The following is a 10,412-nucleotide window of genomic DNA, read 5'->3' on the forward strand; positions in this document are numbered from 1 at the left end:
CCAGCAGTGGCAGCAGCAGAGGTGTGATGGGGTGTCGCCTTCCCTGATCACCGGGTTCACCTCCTGCCCCTGAGAGCTCCTGGACTGTGAGAGGGTGCAGGCTGGGCTGAGGGACCACCCCCTCCAGTGCATGAATTGTCATGCAACGGGTCTCTAGTATATATATATAAAGAGGTAATAAGCAAAGTAGCTGGGACACCATAATAGTCACGACTGGCTCAGGAGGAGGTTGCATGTGCAGATGGATGGGAGGGGACTGCTTGCGCTGTGAGGCAAGCCATGGATGGCTTGGCCCCAGAGCAGAGAGGCAGGAAGGCTTACCCAAGCTGCAGCCACCACCCGGCCCCAGCACACACACCTCTGCGCATGAGCTGCAGAGGAAACACCTTTTCCGACGGCTCATTGGCTAGGCTCCTGGTATGCCACTCGCAGCGTTCTTGGTAACTTGGGTTATAAGAATCCAAGAAGGTGATCTAGGGTTTTTCCACCTCACTCCTGGAGGAAAACAAAGGTCCACTGCTGGAGGGGCTAAGAAATGTCATATTCTGCCCTAGCCAGTTCGGGTCAGTGGATAGAACCTTGGCCTGTGGACCACAGGGTCCAGGTTCAATTCTGATCAAGAGCATGTACCTAGGTTGCAGGCTCTTCCTTTGTCAGGGCCCAGGTCAGGGCTCATGCAGGAGGCAATCAATTGAAGTGTCCCTCTCACATTGATGTTTCTCTCTGTCTTTCCCTCTCTCTTCCTAGCTCTCTAAAAATCAATGGAAACATATCCTCAGGTGAGGATAAAAAAGAAAGAAAGAAAGAAATGTCATACCCTATGAAAGACACATCTTGAAAACGCCTAAAGAAAGTCGTCATTTTTTCGTGGAGAAGGGACTGGAGTCCGTGTTGATGAAAACACCTTGGTGGCTGGGTGACTGACAGTGGCTGCAGCAGCGGGGTGATGGGAGTGGCGCCTTCCCCTGATCAGCCCACAGAGGGAGGCCGTGGGGAGCAGGCCTAAGCCATCAGTAGGACATCCCCTCGGGGCTCTCAGACTGTGAGAGGGAGCAGGCTGGGCTGAGGGGACCCCCCCCCTCCCCAGTGCACAAATTTCGTGCACTGGGCCTGTTGTCCTATATAATAAAAGGCTAATATGCAAATTGTCCCTACAGGCAGGAATTCGACTGACCAGAAGTTAGATGTGCAGTGACCACCAGGAGGGAACACGAAACATGGCGGCACTGGCAGTGGAGGCGCTGCCAGCCCCAATGGGCCCCGACAAGAGCGGGGCGGCAGGCAGCCAGGGAAAGGGAGGCCCTGGCCGGCAGCCACTAGGGACCCTACCCATGCACGAATTTCGTGAACTTGGCCTCTAGTCTATCTACCTAATAAAAGAGTAACATGTTAATTGACCATACCTTTGCGACGCCCACCAGCCAATCAGAAGTAAGTATTCAAATTAACCCAACAAAGATGGTGGGTTAATTTGCATACACAGGCGCCAAGCGGCCAAGGGCAGGGCAGGATGCAGGCGTTCCGCACCACTCCAGCCACTCAGGGCCTCTGGGCAGCATGGGAAGGCAGAAAGGTAGCTCCGGCCAGAGCAAAGGCGGTGCCGACAGCCAGGGAAGGAAGGCCCATTCTTGCACGAATCTTCTAGTGTATCAGGCCTCCAGTCCTACCTAATAATAGACAGATATGCAAATTGACCATGCCTCCGACACACCCACAAGCCATGCCCGCCATCCAATCAGAGCAAGTATGCATATTAACCCAACCAAGATGGCTACAGCCACAGAGAGCAAGGTTTCCTAGGTAACAGAGGAAGCCAAGCTTTCCACCTGTCCTTGCCAGGCCTAAGCCTCCACTCAAGCTACAAAGTTTCAATTATAGAAGGTAAACAAATTCAAACAGAAATGGGGCAGAATGGAGCTTGAGAGAACAGGCCAGGGTTGCCGCCGGCAACAGGGGAAGCAAAGCTTTCTGCACACCCTGGCCGGGCCCACCCGCTTAAGGCTACAAAGTTTCAATTATAACCCCAACAGAAATGGCTGCTGGCCGTGGAGGGAGCCCCAGGCTTGGCTCCGCTCCAGGCTACAAAGTTTCAATTGTAGGAGAATAAATTCCAGATACCAGAGCCTCCACTTGGGTTGCCAGGGGGCGTGGCCGGCCTGCAAACCACCACAGGCCCCTCGCTCAGGCCGCCCCACGCCCCAAGGGAACCCCACCCTGATCAGGGACACCCTTCAGGGCAAATCAGCTGGTCCCCACCCCTGTACCAGGCCTCTATCCTATCTAATAAAAGAGTAATATGCAGATTGATCATCACTGCAACACACAATATAGCTGCCTCCATGTGGTCAAAGATCCTGCCCCCATGTGGATACAAGATGGCCAGCAGGAGAGGGCAGTTGGGAGGCACCCTGCCTGCAAGGGAGGGCAGTTGAGAGGGACCAGGCTTGCAAGGGAGGGCAGTTGGAGGTGATCAACCCTGTAGGAGAGGGCAGTTAGGGGTGACCAGGCCAGCAGAGGAGGGAAGTTGGGGGCAAACAGGTTGGCAGCGGAGTGGTTAGGGGGTGATCAGGCTGGCAGGCAGAAGCGATTAGGGGCAATCAGGAAGGCAGGCAGGCAAGCAGTTGGGAGCCAGCCGTCCTGGATTGTGAGAGGGATGTCCGATTGGAGAGGGTACAGGCTGGGCTGAGGGACAACCCCCCTCCGTGCACGAATTTCGTGCACCGGGCCTCTAGTATATATGTAAAAGTCTAAGCAACCAATCAACCAGTAGCTATGACAGGCACTGACCACCAGGAGGCAGACGCTCAAAGCACAGGCATGGAAACATGGAACAGACTGATGAATCTCGGGGGCAGGGGGGAGATGGAAGGGCAGGAAGAGATTAACCAAAGATCTTATATGCATTCTAGAGGCCCGGTGCACGGATTCTTTCACTGGTGGGGTTCCTCAGAGGGGATTGGGCCAAAACCGGCAGTCCAACATCCCCCAAAGGGTCCCAGATCCATGCACTGGGCCTCTAGTAAACAATAAGAGAGGTTGCTCCAAGGGCCTGTAAAAACGGAAGGTTTTTCTAGGAAACTCAATGGGACAAAAAAGTTAGTAGTAAAAAAAAAAAAAGATTGTTTCAGGCAAGCTCACCTGTCTTTGGAGGAAAGGTGTCAGGGGTCTTGTCAGCTAATGTTTCCAGATCACATTCCTGAGCTTGCATGGTGTTACTGTTTGTTTGAGATATTACAAAGTATTTGTACATCGTGTTACCCCCAGAAGAACTGATTAAAAACTACAGTCTCAAAATAGTGTCACTCATGCTAAAAGCCCATGATACCAAACCTGGATTTAATACCTGACGTAATTGTTATTTCAACCTCTCCCAGTAATTTTAATTAACCAGTTGGAATTTTCTGGTCAAGCACCAGTAAGGTAATGTGTCACTCAATCCTCCATCCCCCATGAAAAGAAGAGGCAATCTGCATAATATACACCTTTCCCATTCCTGCCCCAAAAAATTATGTCCTGCCCCAAAATAAACTTTTATTTTCTTTTATTAATAGTTGCCTTGCCCCACTTTGCTTCCTGTAAAAACCTTCCATTTTGTATGGCCGCTGAGAATTCCCTTCTGTCTGCTACATGGGATGCTGCCCAATTCAGTAATCACTTAAGAAAGCCAATTAGACCTTCAAATTTACTCAGGTGAATTTTGTTTTTTAATAAACAATACTTCTTTTTCTGTAGAAGCATGTTCAAACTTAAGCTATCCAGAGCTTCCTGTGTGTTCCCTAATCAAACCCAGCAAACTGGGTGTCTTAACCCAACAGAAATGTGTTCTCTCATGGTCTGGGAGCAGTGGTCTCAGTGAAGGTGGCAGGAAGCCCTGCCCCTCTGCAGCCCTGAGAGAGTGCCGCTGGTCCCCGGCCTCTGCTGGAGGCAGCGACTCTGCTGGCCCAAGGCTCACAGCTGCACGTTCCAGTCCCTGTCGCTGCATCACAGAGCTTTCTTCCAGGGCCTTGCCATGAGGACACCAGTCAGTGGATTTGGGGCCCACTCTAATCCGGGGTGACCTCATCTTAACTAATTATACCTGAAAAGACCCCATTTCCAAATAAGGTCACATTCTGAAGTTCCAAGTGGACATGAATTTTGGAGAGATGCTGTTCAACCCAGTAGAAGCCCTAAGCTCATGAACATGTGTCTTGGTGGTTCACCCCCCACCTCATCTCTGCCCTTATTTTAATAACCTAAAAGTAGAAGGCAAAGAGAGGCAGCAGCATGTATTTGAGATCAGAAGCAGAGCTATTTGGGAAGCACTGGTTCGGGCAGAAACCCGAATGATGTTTCAAGTAGGAGATTAGGAGGAGAAGGCCAGGGTCACTTATGAGACCGGGAAGGAGAACAGTTACATCAACGAAGGAAGGTTTTCCCCAGGTGCAGATAAGCGAACATAGTAATGCTAATTCTGAAGGATGGTTCTAATTTTCAGTCCCATAGGTAGTCATCTCTCCAGTAGTCAGAATATCTGCTTTCTTGTTACCTTTGCAAACAGTCCTTTGGTCCTCTCTACTCTGCTGGCTGGCAGCCCTGACTTGAGCTTACAAGGTTCTCTCGGGTCGAGCTCTGGAATGTGGTTTCTGTAGAGTTGGTCAGTTTTCCCCAGCTGGCTCCAGGCACGTGGGGGAGACCCTGTTGCAGTTCCCTGGACTAGAGCTATCCATGTGTCCTGTGGTAAGGGTTGGGTTGCTCATGACACTGAACACATGATGACAGTAGCATCTTTGGCCTAAAATTTTCAATTGTTAATACTAGAAGGAATGTCAGTATTTCAGAGATCTTGGTACTCTGTGGATGAGCCCCCTTGGGGATTCAGTGTTTCCTCGTGCTGTTAGCTGTTTAGGATGTAATGATGCTGCTGCAAATCAGCTGATTTAATTTAAACTGTGGGTCAGTCCTCAAGATGGAGCTCCCCGCTGTGGGGACTTCTGTGGCTCAGCACATCCGTGGTATGCACATCCGTGTCAATCACTTGTCTACTCGGATCTGAACGTGTGATGCTCACACTTTTCCTTCTTTTCTTCCAGGGCAGCCTTCTGAGGTGGTCAAGAGCAACCCAAGGAAGGCCCAGATTAAAGCATGCACAGCCCTAGCTGGTGTGACTCAGTGGAGACAGTGTCCGGCCATGGGCTGGAGGGTCCAGGGTTTGATTCTGGAAAAGGGCACGTACCTCGGTTGCAGGCTCGATTCCCAGCTCTGGTTGGGGCATGTGCAGGAAGTAACCAATCGATGTGTCTCTCACATCGATGTGTCTCTCTCTCTCTGTCTCTCCACCTCCCTTCCACTCTCTCTGAAACTCAGTGGGGAAATATCCTCGGGTGAGGGTTAACAAATAAAGCAAGCATGCACCGGCGTCCTGGCTGCCGCTGCCACACGTGGTGTCACACTTGGCTCCAGTCATGTTGGCCGTGGTGGGCAGCACAAGAACAAGATAATTTTGATCACACTTACCAAACACGACTCTGACCTCACAGGCTCATTAACTTCTCCTGGGAATACTGAGTTGGCTCTTTCAGAAATCAAGTTGCACATTTATCTTTTTGTTTTTATACTAGAGGCCTGCTGCATGAAACTCGTGCAAGAGTAGGCCTTCCTTTCCCCAGCTGCCGGCACTGGCTTCCCTCTAGCACCCAGGACCCGGGCTTGCTTCCCTCCGGCTGCTGGCAGGCACCTGGGACCTGGGCTTCCCTCTGGCCCCGGCTTCGTCGGGAAGGACGTCTGGTCTAATTAGCTTATTACCCTTTTATTATTACAGATATTCTCATTGATTTCAGAGAGAGAGAGAGAGAAACATCAATGATGAGTCATTGATTGACTGCCTCCTGCACACCCCCCACTGGGGATCGAGCCCACAACCCAGGCATGTGCCCTTGACCAGAATCGAACCCAGGACCTTTCAGTCTGCAGACTGACACTCTATCCACTGAGCCAAACCAGCCAGGGCTGCACATTTATTAATTTTGTAATTTAGTAGAACCTTTAACCTTTTGCACTCGGATGTCGAGTGTGACTCGACACGGTTAGCATTAGAATAAAGGAATCGAGAAAAAAGCAAGCCAGTGCAAAGGGTTAATCTTAATCTCTAAATGGCTTGTGGGACTACATAGGGTGTCCCAAAATATATATATACACACACTTGGAATAATTATAAAGGCAGTGTTTATTAAAATACATTTCATTTTCAAAATTGAGCTATCAGGTGTTAAAGTGTAAAGTGTTTACATTTTGGGTGTACATCTCTGAACACATAATAATCTGGCCACTCAGTGTGTGTGTGTGTGTGTGTGTGTTTTATATATACATTTTATATATAAAATTAAAGGCCCGGTGCATGAATTCGTGCATGGTTGGGGTCCGGCCAGCCTGGCTAGGGGGAGGGGACGTGGGCGGTTGTCGGGCTTCCTGCTAGTCGAACTCCTGGTCGAGGGGATAATTTGCATGTTGGCCTTTTATTATATAGGATTATTATGTGTTCAGAGATCATAATAATCTGGCCACTCGGTGTATGTATATATATGTATACCTTTTAGAAAAATAATGTGGATTCTAAAAACCATTAATATACTTTTTCTAAATAATTCCACTGTGAAAGTCTGTCAGAATTAGAAAACCTCTTTTGGCCCTAGCCGGTTTGGCTCAGTGGATAGAGCATCAGCCTTCGAACCAGAGGGTCCCAGGTTCGATTCCAGTCAAGGGCACGTGCCCAGGGTTGCAGGCTCGATCCCCAGTATGGGGTGTGCAGGAGGCAGCCAATCAATGATTCTCATCATTGATGTTACTCTCTCTCTCTCTCCCTCTCTGAAGTCAATAAAAATATATTTAAAAAATAAAAAAAAGAAACCTCTTTTGGATGAGAAATTCAGTAACATGTGTTCATCAGCAACACCTAAATGTCCAACAATAAGGGAATAGCTACAGGATATCTGCCAGCAAGAATATTATGCAGTCACCCAGCTGGCGTGGCTCAGTGGTTGAGTGTCAACCTATGAACCAGGAGGTCACAGTTCAATTCCTGGTCAAGGCATGTGCCTGGGTTGCAGACTCGATCCCCAGTAGATGTATTTTTATTGATTTTAGAGAGGAAGGGAGAGAGAGAGAGAGAGAGACATCAATGATGAGAATCATTGATTGGCTGCTTCCTGCACACCCACTACTGGGGATCGAGCCTGCAACCCCGGGCTTGTGCCCTTGACTGGAATCGAACCTGGGACCCTCTGGTCCACAGGCCGACGCTCTATCCACTGAGCCAAACCTGCTAGGGCAAAATATATTTTTTTAAAAAGAATATGCAGTCATTGTAAATGTTATTTACCAACCATTTGACATTATATGGCAAATCAATGCATGGGATACTACTCAGCAATTAAAAATGAATGAACTGCCGAAACCGGTTTGGCTCAGTGGATAGAGCGTCGGCCTGCGGACTGAAAGGTCCCAGGTTCGATTCCGGTCAAGGGCATGTACATTGGTTGCGGGCACATCCCCCATGGGGGGTGTGCAGGAGGCAGCTGGTCGATGTTTCTCTCTCATCGATGTTTCTAGCTCTCTATCCCTCTCCCTTCCTCTCTGTAAAAAATCAATAAAATATATTAAAACTAAAAAAAAAAAAAAATGAATGAACTATTAGATGGATCAACTTGGGTGGATCTCAAGGGAACTATGCTTGGTGAAAATAAAAGTCAATATAAAAAAGTCACTTGTGTTCCATTTTTATAACCTTTTGAAAATAGCAACATCTTAGAAATAAAAAAATAGATCAATGGTTTTTCCAGAGATCAGGGTTGCCGGGGGGCAGAGAGGTGGGAAGACTCAATGGGAGAAGGAATGCTTTTTATTTGCGTGGAATTACATCCCTGGGTTTCTAAAGTTCCATCTCCCTTAGTCCAGTCATGGAAGATGCAGCTGGAGTTTCAGGACAGCTAGAAGCAAGGACAGGGTGCGCGTTCCCATTCTGTGGTGGGGCACCAGGCTGGCTGCAGTCCATTAGTCCATTGTGACGGGTCCACATGGCCACGGGCCACCTGGGCGGTGCTGGGGAGCCCCACGAGCAGTAAGAGCACAGAGAGCCATCTTCTTTGTGGAGGGGCGTAAATATCCCAACTCTTCTGCCCTTGCAGTGGCCACGCCCATTCTGGCCGATGTCCTGTGTTCCCGGTGTGATTGACAGCAAGCTCCTTCCCTATGTCACCCGCTTTCCTGGGCGTACTTCCCTTTGTTGTGCCACACCCTGGGGAGGGGGTAGCTGCCCAGAGGTCATGCCTGTAGTGTCTCTTCTCGTTAATAGCTAGCTGAGTGCAGGGGAGCTCTGCAACACAGGCAAAGCCGCTCCGTCTGCCAGGTGCCAGCCGCTCCGGAGGCTGGTTTGCTTCCTGTCCCTCTCAAGTGACTCAGACAAACAGAGAGGCAGAAAAGAGGAAGGAGGCGGCTCCGGTGGGAACACTTGGTTTTCTGTCCAGAGATGCATAGTCACCGCCTGTGAGTATGTGAATATCAGAAAGCTCTTCACATCTCTGATTCTCCCGCAATTCCCTCTCTATTCTGCATGTAGTCATCTCTCATTTGGGGCTTCTTCTCAAGTGAGGGCATTCAGATGACCTGACAGCCTGTCAGGAGGAGTGAGCAGGGAAGTGGGCACAGGCTCAGGCAGGCTCACCTGGCCTGCGACGTGGGTGCATCAGCATCGCCTGCAGACATATGGGCATGCCCTGGTGCACCCGCTGGGCACAGCATGGAGGAGGCCTGGTCCCTGCCCCGAGAAGCCTTCAGGCTACTGAAGCGGAGCCGAGTTTCCCCGTTTGTGAGTTGCTGACCCTGGTAACCCTGTTTCCTTTTCTGGGTAACAGCAATATCCACAGGAAAGCTCCCTCACCTATCTTGAGAAAAAGGAAAAAGAATTGTGTTTTTTAATAGAATTAATCTATCTTTGTGGATTTTTAAGCATAAAACTGGCTTTATTGTTCACCTTCAAACAACTTTTATTTTAGACTTTAAGTTACTTCAACATGACACTTAACTGAAACTAATTTTAAGCATTTTAAAAGCCTTCCAATGAAAAAGACCAAAACCATGAATGTTCTTTGAACACCCCTTTCACTCCTGCTGAAGAGAATGGGAGCGTGCTTTACTTTGTTAACAGCAGTAACGAAATGGAAAACACCCGTGTGTGTGTGTGTGTGTGTGTGTGTGTGTGTGTGTATAGCACCTTATAAGCTCAAAAGGGTACACAAAGACCCAAGTGGTGGTAGTTTCCATTTCCCTGTGGAAGATAGCTTGCCCTCTGCCCTGTCTTCATTTCTTTGTGCCGGAATTCATTCGGAACGACCCAGCCAGCTCAGTATGAGCTGTGGTGCAGGCGCTTTGGTATTTGCAGGGCAATAAATAGGCAGGACTTCCATGAACCATCTCCGTTCATTAGGAAAGACCAGGAAACTGCTTGTGTCCAGAGCAGCATGATGTCACAGTTACGAACACGAGACCGAAGGCGCTGGCTGGGTCCGAGTCCCACTCACCGGCCAACTGTGAGCTGAGGGCTGAGTCTCGGTTTCCTCGTGTGTAAGTGACTGGCCTGGAGACACTGCGGGCTTGGTTCAGACCACAGTAAAGCAGGTCGCAGCGGGTCCTGCGTTCAGTGTGTAAAACACACATCGGTGAAGCAGAGCACAGTGAAACCAGGTATACGGTACCAACTTCAGAGCACGGTGAACAGGGTCCGGCCACAACATGCCGGCTCTCTGGTACCTAAGATCACGCCATCCAGGCCCTGGGCTGGCAGCCCACGCAGCTCTCTGTCTCCCAGATCCGCCTCATGGTCCTCGCCCTGCCAGCTCTTCCTGCCACAGACGAGCAGTTCTCATTGAGAGCCCCAAAGAGCGCTTGTTTATAGGCTTGTATCTATCAAGATTTATCACATTAAAATTAAAACTTCCTCAAAAAACTAAAAATGGAACTTCCATTTGACCCAGTGATCCCACTTCTAGGAATATATCCCAAGAAACTAGAAACAGACTAGAAAGGATATATGCACCCCTATGTTCATAGCAGCACAATTCACAATAGCTAAGATTTGGAAACAGCCTAGGTGCCCGTCAGCAGATGAGTGGATTAATAAACTGTGGTACATCTACACAATGGAATACTATGCTGCCATAAAAAAGAAGGGATTCTTACCATTTGCAATGGCATGGATGGAACTGGAGAGCATTATGCTAAGTGAAATAAGCCAGGCAGAGAGAGATAAATATCACATGATCTCACTCATTTATGGAATATAATGAACAACATAAACTGATGAACAAAAACAGATCCAGAGTCAGAGAAGCATCGATCAGACTGTCAAACCTGAGAGGGAAGGGAGGGGAGGGTGGGGG

This window comes from Eptesicus fuscus, chromosome 16 (genome assembly GCF_027574615.1).
Source record: "Eptesicus fuscus isolate TK198812 chromosome 16, DD_ASM_mEF_20220401, whole genome shotgun sequence".
Lineage (NCBI taxonomy): Eukaryota > Metazoa > Chordata > Mammalia > Chiroptera > Vespertilionidae > Eptesicus > Eptesicus fuscus.